The sequence below is a fragment of the Lissotriton helveticus genome, chromosome 2_1, assembly GCF_964261635.1.
Source record: "Lissotriton helveticus chromosome 2_1, aLisHel1.1, whole genome shotgun sequence".
In the NCBI taxonomy this organism is placed as follows: Eukaryota; Metazoa; Chordata; class Amphibia; order Caudata; family Salamandridae; genus Lissotriton; species Lissotriton helveticus.
The window spans coordinates 907438046-907455292 of record NC_136059.1 but is presented as its reverse complement, the minus strand read 5'-3'; the positions used below and the strand labels follow the sequence as shown (position 1 = coordinate 907455292).

The window sequence follows — 17247 nt, the reverse complement described above, 5'->3', positions numbered from 1 at the left end:
GTGACCAGGGCTCTCGTACGGAACTGTACTGGCCAGGGTTGAATTTGACTCCAAGGGCTTACTGAATTATCGTGATATATGCCGGGATGGTACCTTATAGCGTGTCGGGAGTCGGGTGGTTCTGTTAATGTCCTCCCCTGGTTGGGTTTAATACTTTGCTTCATACAGTGTTGGATACGTTATGGGGAGGTCGCTAATGGCAGGGGGTAGGGGAGACTGGGAATGTGTTTTTTGATTTCCTCCTCCGCTTTTCTTCCTTCGTTTAGGGCAAGTTTCTGGGCGAAAGGCACGCGGTTCGTGGGGTAGGCCGTAGCAATTACAGGGGTGCAGGGTGGGTGGATACGGGGGGGGGTGTTTGTTATTTTAGTTTGTTTTGTTCTATGGTCCTTTTCTTTTTCTTTCTTTCCTCTTCAGGTGGTTGGCTGTCTATCCTCCGTTTACTTCCTACTCCATTGGGCGTCTATGCTAGCTTTTACTTTACTGTCTCCTTAGGGTGGGTTTTCTGGATGGTACTCGCACTAGACCGCTTGCTAATAGATTATCCTTTACTCCTTGTCTGCCTCTGCTAAGGCGTTGCGTAAGTACGGCCCTGTTATATGTCACCTTTTACTGACTGAAGTGAGAGGTTCATCCCCCCATCTCTTATTGCTCCTTATTTTATGGTGCGACGCCTATTAACGCAAAGCCACTATCGCTTCTTCAAAAATGAAAAAACGGAACCTCTGTTTTATCCTGTTGATTGATGGCACATTCGATCATATGTTGTGACTTGCATCGCGGCCGGTACCCAGGGTTATCGGCTGATAAGTAATGTCAAACTTGATTTGCTGAGTTTGCGGGCGGCCCCTGTGGTTGTAGGCCTGTGCTTGTATTACTTTTGAATGCTTCAATAAAGGTTTAAAAAAAAACAACAAAAAAAAACATCATGATCGGGACACTGTCTTGCGACAAGCCCGCGCCAAAGAACCTCTAATGTACGAGAACCACAAAATTCTGATATTCCCGGACTACACCAAGCTAGTGCAGCAGCAACGACAGTCCTTCACTGCAGCTAAAGCGCGACTGCGAGAACTCAAAATCCAGTATGCCCTGCTTTATCCGGCCCGCCTACGGGTGGTGTTCCAGTCCCGAACCCAGTTCTTTAATTCTCCGGAGGAGGTTTTTGCATGGACAGATGAGACGGTTCGAGTTAAGGTGCATACCCCTCCGGGACGTGATTCTGACTCGTCATCCACGGCGGGACACCCAAGGACTCCCCGACTATCGCGGAGTAGGAGCAACTGGAGATCGCGCTCCCTGAAGCGCCCACCCCCTCGGGAGGTGGAGACGGAGGACACTGGAGCAGCTGACTCTCAAATCCTGAAGCCCTGAGGCCTTAGGTTACTTTGAGTCCGTCTGCCGCAGAGGCCCCCAGTGGCTGTTGAGGGACCGTGATGGTGCCGGGGGCGATAATGCTTCTTGAGACACACCACCTGAACTTTGGCTTAACAGTGAATGTATGTAGGTGGGACATGGGTCGGGGGACGCCTGAGAGAGGGCGGGTACACCCCCGAAGTTCGCTTAGTATGTTGGGTAAGGGGTAGGTTAGGATCAGGTGGGTAGTTGGGGGGGGGATCCATTGGCGTAGTGGGTCTCTGACCTCCCGTTGGAGGGTGGGGATCATCTGCACCGCGACAGGTACTTCAATGTGGCTGAGGTATGGGGTGGGGGAATGGAGGGGGAGTTGTGGGCACAGATTGGGGCAGGGGCTGGGGAGGAGGGCGGTCGGGGGGGGGGAAGGGAGTTGGGGGGGTTGGGGTAGTTAGCATTAGCACGGTGTCCATGCAAGTCTGGTTGACCTTATATGTCTGTGTGTGGTCTCTGACACTCAGCACCCTGAGACAGTGGCCTGTGGATGGCGGCTGATATACACGAGACAGGCCTCCCGCAGGCAACGCTGCGGATTGTGAGCTGGAATGTGAGGGGGATGCTTGATAAAGTTAAGAGGGGCGCAGTCTTGCGGCTAGGGAAGAGGGAGAAGGCGGATGTGTTGCTCTTACAAGAGACACACCTCCTGGGAACCAAAACCCTTAGCTTACAAAGGTATGGCTATCGTCCGGTATTTCATGCTGGCTTTGCGAGAGGGTCCCGGGGGGGGTCGCAGTTCTGGTACACCGTAGGGTGTCCTATACACATGAGACGCAATGGATAGATGCCCGTGGCAGATTTGCTTTCATTAAGGGAATGGTGGGGGGGATGAACCCATGGTGTTTGGCAGTGTGTATGCTCCGCCCCCGCTGCAAGAGGCCCTTATAGAAAAGCGGTTTGATATTTGGGCTGAAATGCCAAATGTATTGACGGTTGTGGGTGGTGACTGGAATGATGTGTTGAATGGGCGGATGGACCGCTGTAGACCCGGAGGGGGTCTGGTTGCGGACACTCCCACTAAATTGAGCGGCTTGGTGCGGGGAATGGGTTGGATAGACGTATGGCGATACCAGCATACTCATAGCCGTGAATACACTTATGTCTCTGCAGTCCATAAATCCTTTTCTAGAATCAACTACCTGTTCATCCCTTAACCCTGGATTGGGAGGGTGAATTCTATGTCCATACTCCCGCGTGGCCTGTCGGATCATTCCCCGATAACGTTAGACTTGCTATTGGATAGGAGGCGGCAGCCTTTTCGATGGCGCCTCTCCACGTGGCATTTGCAACAAGACCGCTACCAGTCGCATATGAGAGAGGCCATAGCTTATTACTGGGACGACAACGATCGGCCCGAAACTGATGTCATGACCCTGTGGGAGGCCCTGAAACCTGTGCTTCGAGGTGTAGATATTGCTTGGTGTGCTGCAGACCGTAGGACCCGCAGGGGGGACATGGAGGAGGCAGCGGATCGGATCCGCACTTTCGAGGCGGAGTGTGCTTCGGGGGGGAATGTTGATGCTGTAGGACAATTGCTACAATTGCAGCAGTCATACACCTCTCTATTACTAGATGAGGCTCGTCAACTATGGCTGGCTACGCAAAGTTGGATATACCAATGGGGTGATAAATCTAGCACAATGCTGTATAGACTCTGCCAAGGTGCTTTCCAGGCACAGTCCCTACCGGGACTCCGGGATGAGGCAGGGGATCCTGTGACTGCCCCCGAGGTCCTAGCCGCTAGCTTTGCGCATTACTATGCGGCCCAATACACCCCCCGGGAGTCTTTTCCAGAAGGGGAGGTCGATAAATTCCTCGCGGACCTTCCACGCAGGGCGCTTTCGGATGAAGGCCGTGCTTGGCTTGAACTCCCGCTGTCGGCAGAGGAGCTGGGAGCGGCGCTGGGGGGACTGAACGCTGGAAAGGCCCCCGGACCCAACGTCTTCCCGTGCGAGTTCATGAAAATGTTTCATCTCCAGCTGGGGATGCGCTATAGAAAGGCACTAGAGGCGGCCAGAGAATGTGGGCGCCTACCGGCAGAATGGCGACACGCTGAGGTTGTGGTCTTCTGTAAACCTGGGAGGCCCCCGGATCGCCATGAATCATACAGACCGATTTCGCTTCTGAATGTTGAGTCGAAAATTCTGGCAAAGGCCTTGACTAATCGTCTCCTTCCATATATTTCAGACTTGGTCCACCCGGATCAGGCCGGGTTTATGCCCCACAGGACGACGAGACACAACATCAGACCCGCGCATTTGGTGGAGGAGGCGGCGCGGGTGGCTGGGATTCCAGCGGCACTTCTCCTTGAAGATATTGATAGAGCCTTCGACTCGCTGAGTTGGATATATCTCCGAGCGCTCCTGTCTCGCCTAAACCTTGGACCGCATTTCCTTTCGAACCTACAGCTACTGTACACGGATCTGACGGCATCTGTGAGAATGGCGGGACCAGTCTCCAGCCACTTCCCTACAGGTCGAGGCACCCGGCAGGGCTGCCCCCTTTCACCCTATTTATTTGCCCTGGCCATGGAGCCGTTGGCGGCGTGGGTGCGGATGGACGCGAGGCGTTGAGTGGGAGGAGGGGCCGTCTGACAGAATTGCGCTCTACGCCGATGACGTTCTTTTCTTCCTTACAGACCTAAATAGATCGGGGCCCAGGGTTCTTGAAATAATGCGAATATTTGGCAAAGTGTCTGGTCTCCACTTAAATGTACAGAAATCTAAGCTGTGGGTGCTGGGGGAGCGTGGTGGCATAGGTCCCTGGGCATCGGCGTTACAGGAGGCAGCGGGTGACATTAAGTACCTGGGCGTTTTTCTGACAGATGTGCCCGGAGTCTCCTTGACCCGCAATGTGCTACCTGTTTGGGACAAAGTACGTTCCGATATGAAAACATGGTCCAGGATGCCCTTGAATATCTATGGCCGTTCGGCCATATTCAAGATGGTGGCTCTCCCTCGTATTCTTTATCAACTACAAAACCATCCGTATCCTATTTCATCGCAGTGGTTTAGGCAGGTAAACTCGGCGTTGAGCCAGTTCCTATGGGCCGGTGGGGCGGCACGGGTGGCGCTCCGCACCTGCTTCCTCTCCACTTATTGTGGGGGACTGGCCACATCAGACGTCCTGTCTTATTACCAGGCGTCTCATCTTCTGGTCCTAAACGAGTGGTGGTATGGGGACCGGGGTGACTCGGCCTATGCCCTGGAGAGTTACCTGATGGATCCAGACACGCTGCACAATATTTTGTATTCGGCGGCCATCAGAAAAAGACTCCCGATGGTTACTCAGGTGGTCTTCCAGGTGTGGCGTGGAGCTCTCCGCCGAATGGGGTGGTGGAACACACTGATGAGGGAAACCCCGTTGTGGCACAATGGGAGGCTTCCGGCGCTGGCGTCCTTACGGGGATTCAGTGGCTGGGATGCGATTGGTATTTCGGCGTTGGGTCACATTATGAATGGCACGACCCTTAAGTCATTTCAAACATTACGAGAAGAATATGATATGCCCCGCACTCAATTTTTTAAATATCTACAGCTCCGACACGCCTTGTCCCCCGCTCTGGCTGGCTTGGAATCCTTGCCAGAGTTCAGTCCCCTGGAAGCAAAGGTATTCATGGGGGAATTAGAAACTAAGAAAATATCTAATATATATCAAACACTCGTTACAAATTGTTCCTCTCCCCTCGATAAGTTGTGGTCCGTATGGGAGGGAGATGTAGGGGACTTGGAAGAGGAGGACTGGAGAGAAGCCCTGGAGGCCCCAAGGGGGGCGCAGTAGCAGTGCGCTTGATTCAATTTAAGTACTTGCATAGGGCCTACTATACTAGGGACCGCCTGTGGCGGGCTGGTCTGATAGCCTCCCCTGATTGCTTGCGGTGTGGTTGCGCGGTTGGCACCCTTCTGCATACGGTGTGGGCGTGTGATAGATTGCTGAGGTTCTGGACCGGTGTGTGGGATTGTCTGACTGAGGTGTTGGGCTGGGACCTCCCCCGTTCACCGAAGCTGGGCCTTCTCCATGTTATGGAACAAGTGGGAGGGAAAATTATATATATATATATACGCCATCTGCTGCTCCTGGGCCTTACGGTGGCTAAAAGAGATATTGCTCGAGCCTGGAAGGACATCAGGGCCCCCCTGGTAGAGGTGTGGAAGAGGGGCATGGACTTTTACATGGGGCTGGAACGCCCGGTTTTTGAGGCATGGGGCTGCCCCAGAAAACATTTTAAAATATGGAGGAGATGGGCGGATTACAGAGGTTTGTGGCTGGAACCACCGGCGCCACGGGATGTTGATGCAGAACATTTGCTTGTTGACTCTGGGTGAAACGATACACACGTAGACGATGATTTAATTATACTCTTTACATTGGACCATGTAGACACTGTGCGGGGCTGGGGGTGGGTACCGGGCGGGGTATTTAAGGGAGGGAGTTTGGGGGTCGGGAGTTCGGGGTAAGACATTTGTATTAGACTGTTGATTGAATAATTGGTATGTGATGGATATCTATATGCACACTGCTTCTCTGGCTTCTGGAGAACAGTGCCTTCTTTGTTTTCTTTCAACAAGAAATTCTAATAAATTTTGTTCTGAAAAAAAAAAAAAAGTGTAACAAATAGGGAACAAGGGCATACCCCTATTCAAAATCCTTGCACAGCCTAAACAAGGTTTAGCACTAGAATATAAATTCTACAAGTCGTAGGCAATGTCCTCAAAATACTTTTCAGTAACTAAGACTCCTGATACTTCCATTAGACTACTGGCCACACGTGACAATTTACTACAAGCAGACTCACATTTATACATAGCACAATAGAGAAATTAAAAGGAAACGCCCTAATCGGTGTCAAGGTTTCCAAATGCTAACACACATCAGGTGATCTCCTTACGCTTCATTAGGCTCAACTGCTTCAAAGAAAGTTCATTCTGATTTGCTCCCAAATAATAAGTAACCATTCCAGAACTAGATCTTTTAATCACCTAGTCTCACAGCATATACTATTACGAATAAGTCTCCACTAGAACATCATCAGCATAACCATATACGTCCATTATCTATTTGGCATTGAACAAAATAAAGACACCACTCCTCCCTCACTACCTTACACGCTTCCAAAATGTAGTCTATGCCCCTGTCCATTCAAGTCTACATTACTGAAACGCACAAATATAATTAGTCCCCAGATAGTCCATGTCACCAAACGGTCACCCGCATGGTTTTTCTGAAAGTCATTGCATTAGTAAGGTTTTTTTAGCCACACAACGCCTGCACTGATCTGTCTCAACTAGGTCTCTCATTTCAGGGGCATTTTTTTTTCCAGTTGGCTATTATCTGCCACAAGCACATACAATAAAAGCTACTGTGACAATAGAATTCCCAGAAAATGCTCATTACCTGGAGCTTTATATATTTTTTCCAACCGCTGAGGACACAACAAAGCATGGCACACACTCTCGATATATAATAAAATTATTTTATTCTGCTCCTATCGGCAGACAAACGCGTTTCGGCCATGCTGGCCTTCACCAATGTGGATGTATACAATGTTTATCATTATATATATATTTTTTTTCTCCACTGAAAAAAACAAATGTTTCATGGATGTTATAGTTAGAAGATAGAATTAAAAAAAACTTTAGAAATTCACTGAAAAAAACCCAAAGGTTACATTACAGGGAATTTATAGTTAGGCTGACATTTCAATCTTACAAAAACGGAGAAATTCAGCAGGTATAGTTACCTGATCTAACTCACGCCCCCCCTCCCCCCTCCAAATGCACAGCTTATGACCTCACATATTGCATCACTTATGACTTGGTCAGTGACATCACTGATGACATCTGAAATTACATCCCTGATGACATCATCCAGTGATTGTGAGGGTTTTCTAAAAGTTACTGAGTGTTAAACATGTATACTAAGGTAACTCACCATTTAAGTGCCTGTAATGGTAAGTGAGTGGATGTTTAAGTGGTGTATGGAAGAGTGACAGGGTATACAAGACTGTATACATGATATAGTGGGTGTGAGTTTTTGTATAGGTAAGCAAGTGGGTGTGTCAGTGCGTGTACAAGTATAGTTGACTAAGTTGGTGTATCAGTGGTGTAAATGGCGAATCGGAGGGTGTATGGCTGGCTGAATGGGTGTTCAAGCAATTACATGTCTGTATGGGTGAGTGACAAGGTACATGAGTGGCTCTCTCTGTGCATCAATGGGTGTATGGGTGAGCGAGTAGGTTTATGAGTGGGTTTATGGGTGAGCGAATGGGTGTTTTGACGTCGGTAATCGCGAATAACGTACGTTTTTGACATACATATATAGACACGTATTTAATAAATTTTTAGTCTAGCTGTTTAGTAAGATATTGATTAAACGTCACCTTTCTATTCATTTTCTGAAAAATCTACATCAAAAAAGCATTTCCCTTGTTCGCGCCGACTACGGTACCTGCGGGCGATAACTATGAATACGTCACTAAAACGCAAAGCAACAGCAGGAACTCAATAGCCACCACCACATTAAAGAATTATAACTTTATAAGTAATTCTAACCATCGCACTAGATAAATCACAATCTAAATAACTCAAGAAAAATATCAGTCTCTCAATATCTATATAACAGTGTGCATTAATGATTCACTGAGTTATGTGAGTAGGTGCATAAGTTTCCGAGTGGGTCTGTGACTGGCTAAATAAGTCCATCACTAAGTCTATAAGTGGATGCATAATTCGCTAAGAGGATATGTGAGTAAGTGTGTGTCAGTGGGTATGTAAATGGGTGTATGAGTAGATATGTCAATGGGTGTATGAGTAGATATGTGAGTGGGTAAATGAATGTGACCAGATCTATGAGTGAAGGTGTGAGTGGGTATGTCTATCAGTGAATGTGTGATTGGAAGCATAAGTCTCAGTGGATCTGTGAGTCAATGTATGAGTGTTTGAGTGAGTCTGTGACTAAGTGTATGCATTTCTGAGTGGGTGTATAAGTCTCTGAGTGCCTCTGTAGGTGGGTGCATGAGCCTCTAAATGCTTATGTGAGTACACACATAGGTCTCCAAGTGAATCTGTGAGTGGGTGCATTAGTGTCTGAGTGGGTATTTGAGTGGGTATGTGAATAAGTACAGGAGTCTGTGACTTGACCAGCGAGGGTATATATAGATACTTTTCATTTTATATTTCCAATATTTGTGTGCGATATTCAGGACGTCCCCGCTACAGTACACAGGGAGGGGAGGTGCTGGCGTCGTGAATATCACGCATGCTGGAAAAAAATCAATTCTGGACACATAACTTGTGTCTCAAACACCACCCCATCTCTCAAACATGTGGTTAGATTACCTCCACTCTGACCCCTTAGGTTAGCTTTCACAGAAATGTTCAGCCCAGGAACCGGTCCTGATCAATTTTCTGTTCAGGTTAAGCCCAGCCAATGACAGCATTCCCGTTGAAGTGAGCATTCGTGATTACTCACAAAATCAGCATGAAATATCCACGGACAGAGATACCAGTATAATTTTACATTTCTCATAAACTACTGAACGGATTTGCACCAAATAAGGCAAAGCACAATCTAAGTAACAACATCTACCTTTCTGACAAACTTGGTGTAATTCCGTCAAGCAGTTTGGGCTGTAGGTTCAATAAGGCATTCCTTTGGGAACATAACAAATGCACCCTTATTTTGCGCCCTTATTTCTCAGTCACCACTGCACGGATCACCCCCAAACTTTCCACGACACACAGAACCTACCATGACACTTTTTGGGAAAATGTCATGAAGATGGTCAAATTGCATTAAAATTATCGGCAAGTCAAAACATGCTTTTCCTATGGAAACTAGGTCCTAAACTGGAGGTCACGGAGTTCGTGGGAGGACCATTAATCCACAAAAAGAAATGAGCACCGGTATGTCTCTTTACAGGAACATGGACTGGTAGGACTAAGGGGTGGAAGCACAGGTCCTTTCAAAAAGAGGGGCAGGGAGGTGCATTTCTTTGGTAGGTAAACAGCATTTCTAGCGGGAGGAACTAAGACCAATAAATTATATTTAAGAGGTAGGGGGGCTGGTAACGACAACAGGACGGGTACTTAAGCTGAGTAGACAGGGTTAGGAACTACAGGTAATTTAACTTTTAGGTTAGTTTACTAAAGTATTGTGCCTGTCAAGAACCATCATTAAAATGGCATTTTATACACTACAGACATGTCTGTGGTCACGACAGCTCAATGTTTTTCCAAAACACTAATTTTCCCGGAGGCACAAAAAGCATAATGGACACCTTTCAGGGCACCCGAGGCACTCTATTAGAGAAGAGGCTACAGATGATTTTTCAGGCACTATATGTGTGCTGGAGCAGCCTCAATAGGTTGTTTCCTGATTTGCATGGAGGTGTGTGTTACATATGCAGTCACAAGAACCATAGGAGCTGTTAAGGTGCTAATCAACTGTTCGAGAGCGCCCCTTGAAAGAAGAGAAAGGGGCACATGGACCTCCCAGAACATCCCCTGAAGGCAGGTGCAGTCATTCACTCCATGCACATGCAGCATGATTTCCGCATCCCTTTCAAATGCAAGTCACATTGCAACCTGCACAGTAAAAGACAGATCGTTGGCATCAAACCACCATCCCATCTTAACTAATGTGCTGCTCCTTGGGCAGATGTAAATTTGCAGCTGTGCTGTGGCATACTGCATTAACTGCAACATGACCAAAGTCCAAGCCTGCACATTGTGCACCTATTTAAAGGTGCACTGTAGTGCAAACAATGATAGTGCAGCCTACATGCAATGAGGGCAGAGGTGCTCACTACAACAAACTCTTGAGGTAAAACATATGCAGGGAAAGACGACCTGGGGGTACTGAAGGTGGTAGAACAACCATCCAATACACCCTGCCCTTTATTCAGTTAGTGTGAAGGCCTGGGGCCCAGAAGCCTCAATCTAGGAGGTCTGCCACCATTCTCAAAGCACTAAAGGAATTTGGAAACTATAACAATCTCATAAAGTCCAAGCCCGACGTCTAGGTCGTCAGCATTTACATGAAGACATGTGGCAATGAAACATTACAATACAGATGCAACCCCTTAATTCCACCCACCCCTCAAGCTCTCTGAGAAAGTAAAGCAGCATCAGCTGGAGCTGTATCAACACATTACAGCCGCTTCTCGTGGCTTATGCAAGTGAATAAGTCTCCAACCTGCTCTATAATGTGCAATGATTAACTTTTGGAGTGAACATAGTGTTACAAAACATTTGGCAGATTCGGACTTGGAAGGTGATCACGAAGGGCTCGAGTGTGGAATGTGATGCAACATTGTGTTTAATGCACACGTAACAGTCATCTGCCTTGTGGTTAAAGAGGGAGGTTTTTTTTTACTTTTTAAAATTGTGGTAACTATTTTGCAGCACAAAAGTACTTGGAGTCCCGGTTACAAGCAGGCCTACACTTTTCAACCTTTGGGAAAATAAATACCCGTTTGTGCACAGTCTGGGATTATAAATTATGCAGCAAACATTGCAGCCCCATCGACCTACAGTCTTACCCCAGGTAGATTTCAGTAGTCCAAACCTGCCAAAATTTACAATAGAAAAAATAGCCAATACATTCTTAAGCAAGGGAAAATTGGTGTGCATACACCAATTCAGTACAAAAGGGGGAAGTGTTTGATTGGTTCAGATGCTCCGTCCATCACCACCCCCTTTTGTACCGCTTTGTTCGCCATAAATTGCCAGGGTATGCTCAGACGCGAGTCCCTTGCTCACTTTGCCACTGGATTCAAGCAAGCCTGCCTGAAGAAGGGTGTAATGCCAGAAACCGGTCCTAGGAAGTTTGTTTCCTGTCCGGGGAAGGCATGGCTTGGCAGTTCGGGCTGGACTGTTCCCATGAGGCACAGGGTCAGACTGGTTTGCATATGGCCATGTCTGAACTGGGGTTGCAGAGTGGGCTAAAGAACGGTGATGGATTAAACCAGATCTGTTGACTGGGTGCGAGTGTTTGATTGGTTCAGATGCTCCGTCCATCACCACCCCCTTTTGTACCGCATACACCAATTCTGCATTTACTTCGCCTTTCTAAGTGGGAAAACTCAGAACATGGGCAAAAACCGCACCGGTGATGTACCATCCAGTGATTTCAGAATTTGCGGATCTGGTTAATACCTCAATATATAGCAGTCAAGGTTCGCAGGTCCATGCTGGACTAGTTAGCCTAGTCAAAGATTTTCTTAGAATTCTGGACTTATAGGTGGGGTGAAATAAGTGGCATAGTAGCTAGAGCGGACATCTTTTTTGGGTGGGGAAGGAAGTGGTTTGAATCCCAACTTCAGCTTAACATCATGTGATTCTGGATCACTTAATCTCCCTGTGCTGAAAAAGAAGGGAAAAAATGAAAACAATGTGTAACGTAGTCTGAGCCAGTTGTAAAATACTCCAATGCTCTTGGGGCAGTTTCGCAATATACAAAACTGCCCATAAAAAAAAAAAAAAAATTTAACGTAATCCAGCTGCTATGGCATCCTGTATAGTGATCGAGGCATGTCATTGATGTGCATTCTCTTGTGCTCTAACTTATCTCTTATTTGAATCATACCACTGCTTCTCTGAACCCAGTTATATAGAGAAGGCATCTCTACACAACGGACTACATAAACCGAGCTTCCCAAAAAACAACTTGCAACAAAATAATGTAGGCTACTGTTCAAGAGTTGAGATGATACTCCACCCTGAACTACTGAGTTAAACATTGTCAGCACCACCCATAAAAATCTTACTTTGGTTAGCTTGGCTGCACCTCAGAACTGGAACCACAAGGTCAAGATGGTGTGTAGCAGTCAGCCAAACTAATACAACACAAGTCTAAGTAGAGGATACTCCAAAGCAAATGTTTCTAGCAATGGACTGCCTTGGTTCACCTGGGCGTCATGGGGTAAGATCCTGGATCTCAGGTAGCAATCAACAGTTCAGACTCGCATTCAACCACACAAGCACCACTGCCACAGGCCACTAACAGAGCCAGTGAGCCAACTAAAAATGACTGGCCTCTGTATTATATGTCGGAACACAGGTCAATGTTGGGCGTCCACAAACCTTTCCCCCCTTGGTCTATAAAAGAGTCAACAAAATCTACAAAGACGACTGGCCAGCCTGTTGCCGCTGTGTCTATGAACTAAAATGTGCATGTTCGTAACTTGGCCTTTGCAAAATTGTTGGATCCAGGCATGAAATTCTCATGTGATGGAATGCAGACTGGCTTATGTGCCGGAGAATCCAATAAGAAAAACCCCAAACCTCGTTTATTTAATCACACATTCAGTCATACAACCTAAGGCGATTCTGTTTGGGAGGCCGGGCTATGTATTTCAGTCATTCAGCCATGAATTAAATCCTAGACGCTGCCAGCAGTGAACAACAAAATCAGACGGATCAAAAAGCCTAGCATTAGCTTGATCTGCAGCACGCTATACATCTGTCATTCACACAAAGAGAATTATCGAGCTCAGTTCAGCAAAACAAAGGGGCTGTCAAGACCATCCAGTGGAGGACAGAATCCCCACCCCAGAACATCTGACAATCGAATAATGTCCTCGCAGGTAGAAATGTAGGTCACTTGGCACCAGGTAGGTGCTGAATGACCCTCTATGATAAAGGTAGACGCGATATTAGACCTCACTGCCCCCTGAACACTTCTGGCTCACTGGCAGTAACAGCAATTCACTCTGGGAGACAAAGTAAACCACTGCAGGCTCGTTAAATTAGGGGGGGGGTTCTATAACAAATCAAGAAATAAGAAGCACGACCTAGAACTTTCGCAGTGAAAATAAATCCTGACACAAAAACATACAAAAGAATTTGCACCATTCGATATAACACAACCTTCATTTCAGCACGATCACCAAATGGTCGGATATGCTACTGCCTTACAATCAAAGTTTAACATATAATCACAAATCACACCTATAGTACCTTTTGTAAGAACTATGCCACAAGGTATGGGGAACCGCAATATGAACAGACTGCTCTTCGCCCCCTCTTGCCAGCATTCTTAAATGGATGGATGGTCCATATATCTCCTATAAACAGCAGCGAGAGGGGAGCTTGTTTACAACTGGGAAAAAAACGGTGATGTGGTGTGGTGGGAACGTCGAAAATCGGAAATGAATACAAGTGCAAGTCTTGGATGTGTTAAAAAAGTGCTACAACAGCAGTTCTAAGTTAATAAAAGTTCTTTGCTATCAAAAATAAATCTGTACAAAAATCCTCCTGGTAACGGATGTAAGACAGCAGTGGTGTTTTGCACTGTGGGCACATCGTGGCATGAGACTGAACATGCCTGTTGAGACTTTAAAATGGCAAAGAAAGGGGAATATGTAACCTGTCTTATGCAAACTCGGGCCCTGAACAATAAAATAAATACGGATCCAGCCCCGGGGAGTGTGCTTACGTTTTCAACTGTTAAACCACATACTTTCTGGATCAGATCCCAGCAATCCCACTTGATTGAATTGCGTGCGCCTAGGCAAATCACTTTTCCCCCCAGTCATTGACAATTAGTTCTTCAAAGATTGCGAGTGCTTCAAAACATGGAGAATCAGAAATGAAAAGCTCTTTAAAAAAAATTGAGATCCGGCTGCTCAAGTATGCATGAGCCAACAGGAACGTCAACTACTTCTGCGGCAATGGAACAGGAATGACACAGGAATGGCACAGGAATGGCACTGGGAGAAGACTATGCCAAACCCCACTCTCGCCACCCCCATATGGTTCTCGTCGTGAATAGCTTGTAAAACACTCACCACGGACCGTATGCCACTTACTCGAAAGAAGAAAGCAAAAGCAGGCTTTCCATTTGTCATCTGCTTTGGGGAATTCCGAACTGACAGGCTTTTCTGCAAAGCCAGAAGCACTTCTGTATGAAATACAGTTGAAGTCAAACCTCAAGAGAGAGGCAAGCCATGCTGAAGCGCATGTGTAAAGTTCCGCTCCTCGACATGTGTGGGCCACTAACCCGAACAAGGAAGCGCCATACAAACTGTACAATATATATTTTAAAGCGCTGTATCTGGCAACTTCTAGGTCGACGAGGAACTGCAGCGCCTGTGGAGAGAACAAACTCTCTCGCCCGTGTATACACTGGATAAAGTCCAGAGGCGACAAGGCAGCTTGGCATGAAACAGGTGCTGCTCTGGGCTGGCAACTCGTCCCTTTAAAACGAAATCAAAACTCAACGAATCTCCAAGTCACTGCTTTATTAAGGCTGGCCGTTCCTCTCAACAAGGTTACGGAATACCCTCTGGTTACTGAAGATGCTCTGGCTGGAAGCGACAAAAATAGCACTGTCACCAACACCACCCTTCTCCTTGCAGGAGCCAAGGCTGGCCAATGGGCTGCGAGCTTGCTTAAGAAATCGAAGAGCAGCCAGCAGGTTAAAGGGTCGTATTCCCACATGAACTTTCATCCAATCGCACGGAATAATTAAGAAACAACAGATTAAAGTAAAGCCTAAATGATGTCACATTAGTGTAATATAAACACGGGTAATAACTCACTTGTTCAGGAGACGCACGTGAGTCAGAAAGGGGCTTGTGATGACAAGACATTCCCCTTAGATTCCCAACACCACAAATGGCGTTTCTTTCCTAAAATTTGGCCTAGGTGAACAGCAGGCGTGGACAGATTTGTAATCTGAAATTCTTGCCATTACTCGATTAGTTGAACAGGTCCAGTGTTGCAATGTCGTTTTAAAAAAGTGCAAAAAAATAAGCGAATTTGCCAAAAATTACTGATTAACATAACTGTATCAAATTGTGGTTTTTGAATCACCATGTACAAAACAACGTCCTCTTGCGAGACACAACGCGGGTGTAAATTGTCAGGTTTGCACGGCTTGTCGAGTAGACTTGTTCTAGATGTAGAATGTGACCAGTGATATGGATTGTTATGCATGAAAAGCACATCACAAAAAAAACGGTGGAGTGTTTGTGTTTCCATTTGCAAAGCCACAAGGAAATTCGAGAGCAATGCTTAAGTGACCCACCAGTTTCATGTGGCGCCTGCTGCTGGGAATAACACTGTGCAAGGAAGCATAGCATAATCTGAGAGTAGGAGGCGCACAAAAACGGAGGAACAGTAAAGGGTGTGTGGGGCTGGGTCCGTGGCAGGTGAGGCAAAAAGTATAACTATGCGCCCTGTGCACACCGTGCGTTTCTCTCGTCAGTACAGTGTAATTGGTTGCCTAGATATTGACTCCCGATATGAAAAATGCCGAGAAGTAGATACGTGCAGGAGCTGCATTCAGCCAGGGGCATCCAAATTCAGGAATTGCAGGAAAGGGGCAGTGTGACAAGCACCAATGGCACGAACACACAACCATCACTAGTAGGGATACAAAACCACCAAGATATCGCATGCAGTAGCAAAGAAGCATCAAAGAGGCTGCCCCCATACACTGACATCAAAAGCAGGAGCAACCGTGTGCAGGCAGCCCTGAGAGCGTAAATGCACACAAAATGCGGCGAGAGGATTCACATGCAGGCATCTGACTCCAGCAGTAAACAAGCAGCAACGCATGGATATCTCAGACCACAACACAGAGGCTTCCCAAGCAGGCAGGAATGCACGGAGGCATCCCAGCCGCGGAAGCAAATCCAAAGTGCACGCGGGAGCGGTTCAAACGCGCAAAATAGGGGACAGCTTCCAAGACACGCGAACGGCAACCTGCACTGGAGTCTTCTCTGACACTCAACGGGAACAGGGAAGTGTGCAGCCCCCCCCATGTACACAAGCCCCCTCTCCACCGGGGCAGCTCCCTTCGTTTGAACATTTCAGCGCGGGGAGGCTCAGCCGCTCGCCTGCTGTACCTTTAAACGGGCATGGGTCTCCAGCACACCTCGGCTCCCAGCACTCTCCTTCCCCGCACTGCTCCTGGGTGCAGCGGGCGCGGGCCCCGGGCTCTCACCTCCGTCCCTCCGCCGCTGCAGTAACAGGTGTCGCCGGGGACAGCGGAATGGCGGCCGGCAGGACCGAGCTGTGCGTGCGCTCTCCCAGGCGGCCCAGACTCACTGGCCCCGCACTCCGCCTCTTCCAACGGCAGCAGGCAGGGGAGGGGCGCTCTGCGCAGACTGCGCTCAATTTGGGGGGAGGGGAAACGGGAGCCAAAGTGCCTGCGCTGGAGACCTGCGAAGTCGCCCCCTTGTGTGTTTTTTCACCAAACAGGACACCAGGTGTAAACGGGCGATCACGTGCGGGCTGTTAAAACACGGGTAGTGCTGTAGGCGTTACTGCAGTGCCAGCCCGGATTACTCCTAGATGCCACTTCCTTGAAAATATGTTTCTAGGGAGAAGCGAAGATTAACATCGGATTCCCACTTTTGGCAACGCGACTTTTATCTATTAGGCGAGTGGAGTCTTACAAATCAGGAACAAGAATGCTAGTCTTGGAAAGCATGGCTGCGTGTTTTGAAATGCACGCGGGGCGGCTGTTTGCACTGATTACTAAGCCTTATTTTCTCCCCATGAGGCTGGCGCATTCAGCTCATTGACCACCAGGGTCTATTGACACTCCGACTACAAATACCATTGTTTTTGAACCATTGTTTAAATCTCCTTATGTAACGTACTTGGTCCTATTGTAAAGCGCTCGGGTAAAGTCTGCGCTATATAAAACGGCATTAAATAAATACATTGTTGAGTTTTATTGACAGCCAAGGACAGTCCAACTGAACTTCTTCATTCGAAAAAACATGTTTCTTTAGTTTTTGTATCTTTTTGTTTTCTCTCAAGTATTTCGCCGATTTGCAACATTATGGAAGATACACATCTTTCTGTGCACGAACAGAGAAAGCGT

General features: G+C 47.3%; 1 protein-coding gene across 4 annotated transcripts in view; it reads right to left on the bottom strand.

Annotated features, from left to right (window-relative positions):
• The window catches only part of SEMA4D (semaphorin 4D), a 923316-nt gene extending 906613 nt beyond the window's left edge, over positions 1 to 16703 (bottom strand). The window contains exon 1 of one of the 4 annotated variants that reach the window (XM_078675633.1): positions 16360 to 16703. The gene's annotated coding sequence lies outside the window, so the exon portion shown is untranslated. Of the gene's footprint in view, positions 1 to 14218; positions 14269 to 16261 lie in introns of those variants that run through there. The other 3 variants (XM_078675632.1, XM_078675637.1, XM_078675636.1) reach the window with 3 other exon arrangements.
• Between the last annotated feature and the right edge of the window lie 544 nt (positions 16704 to 17247).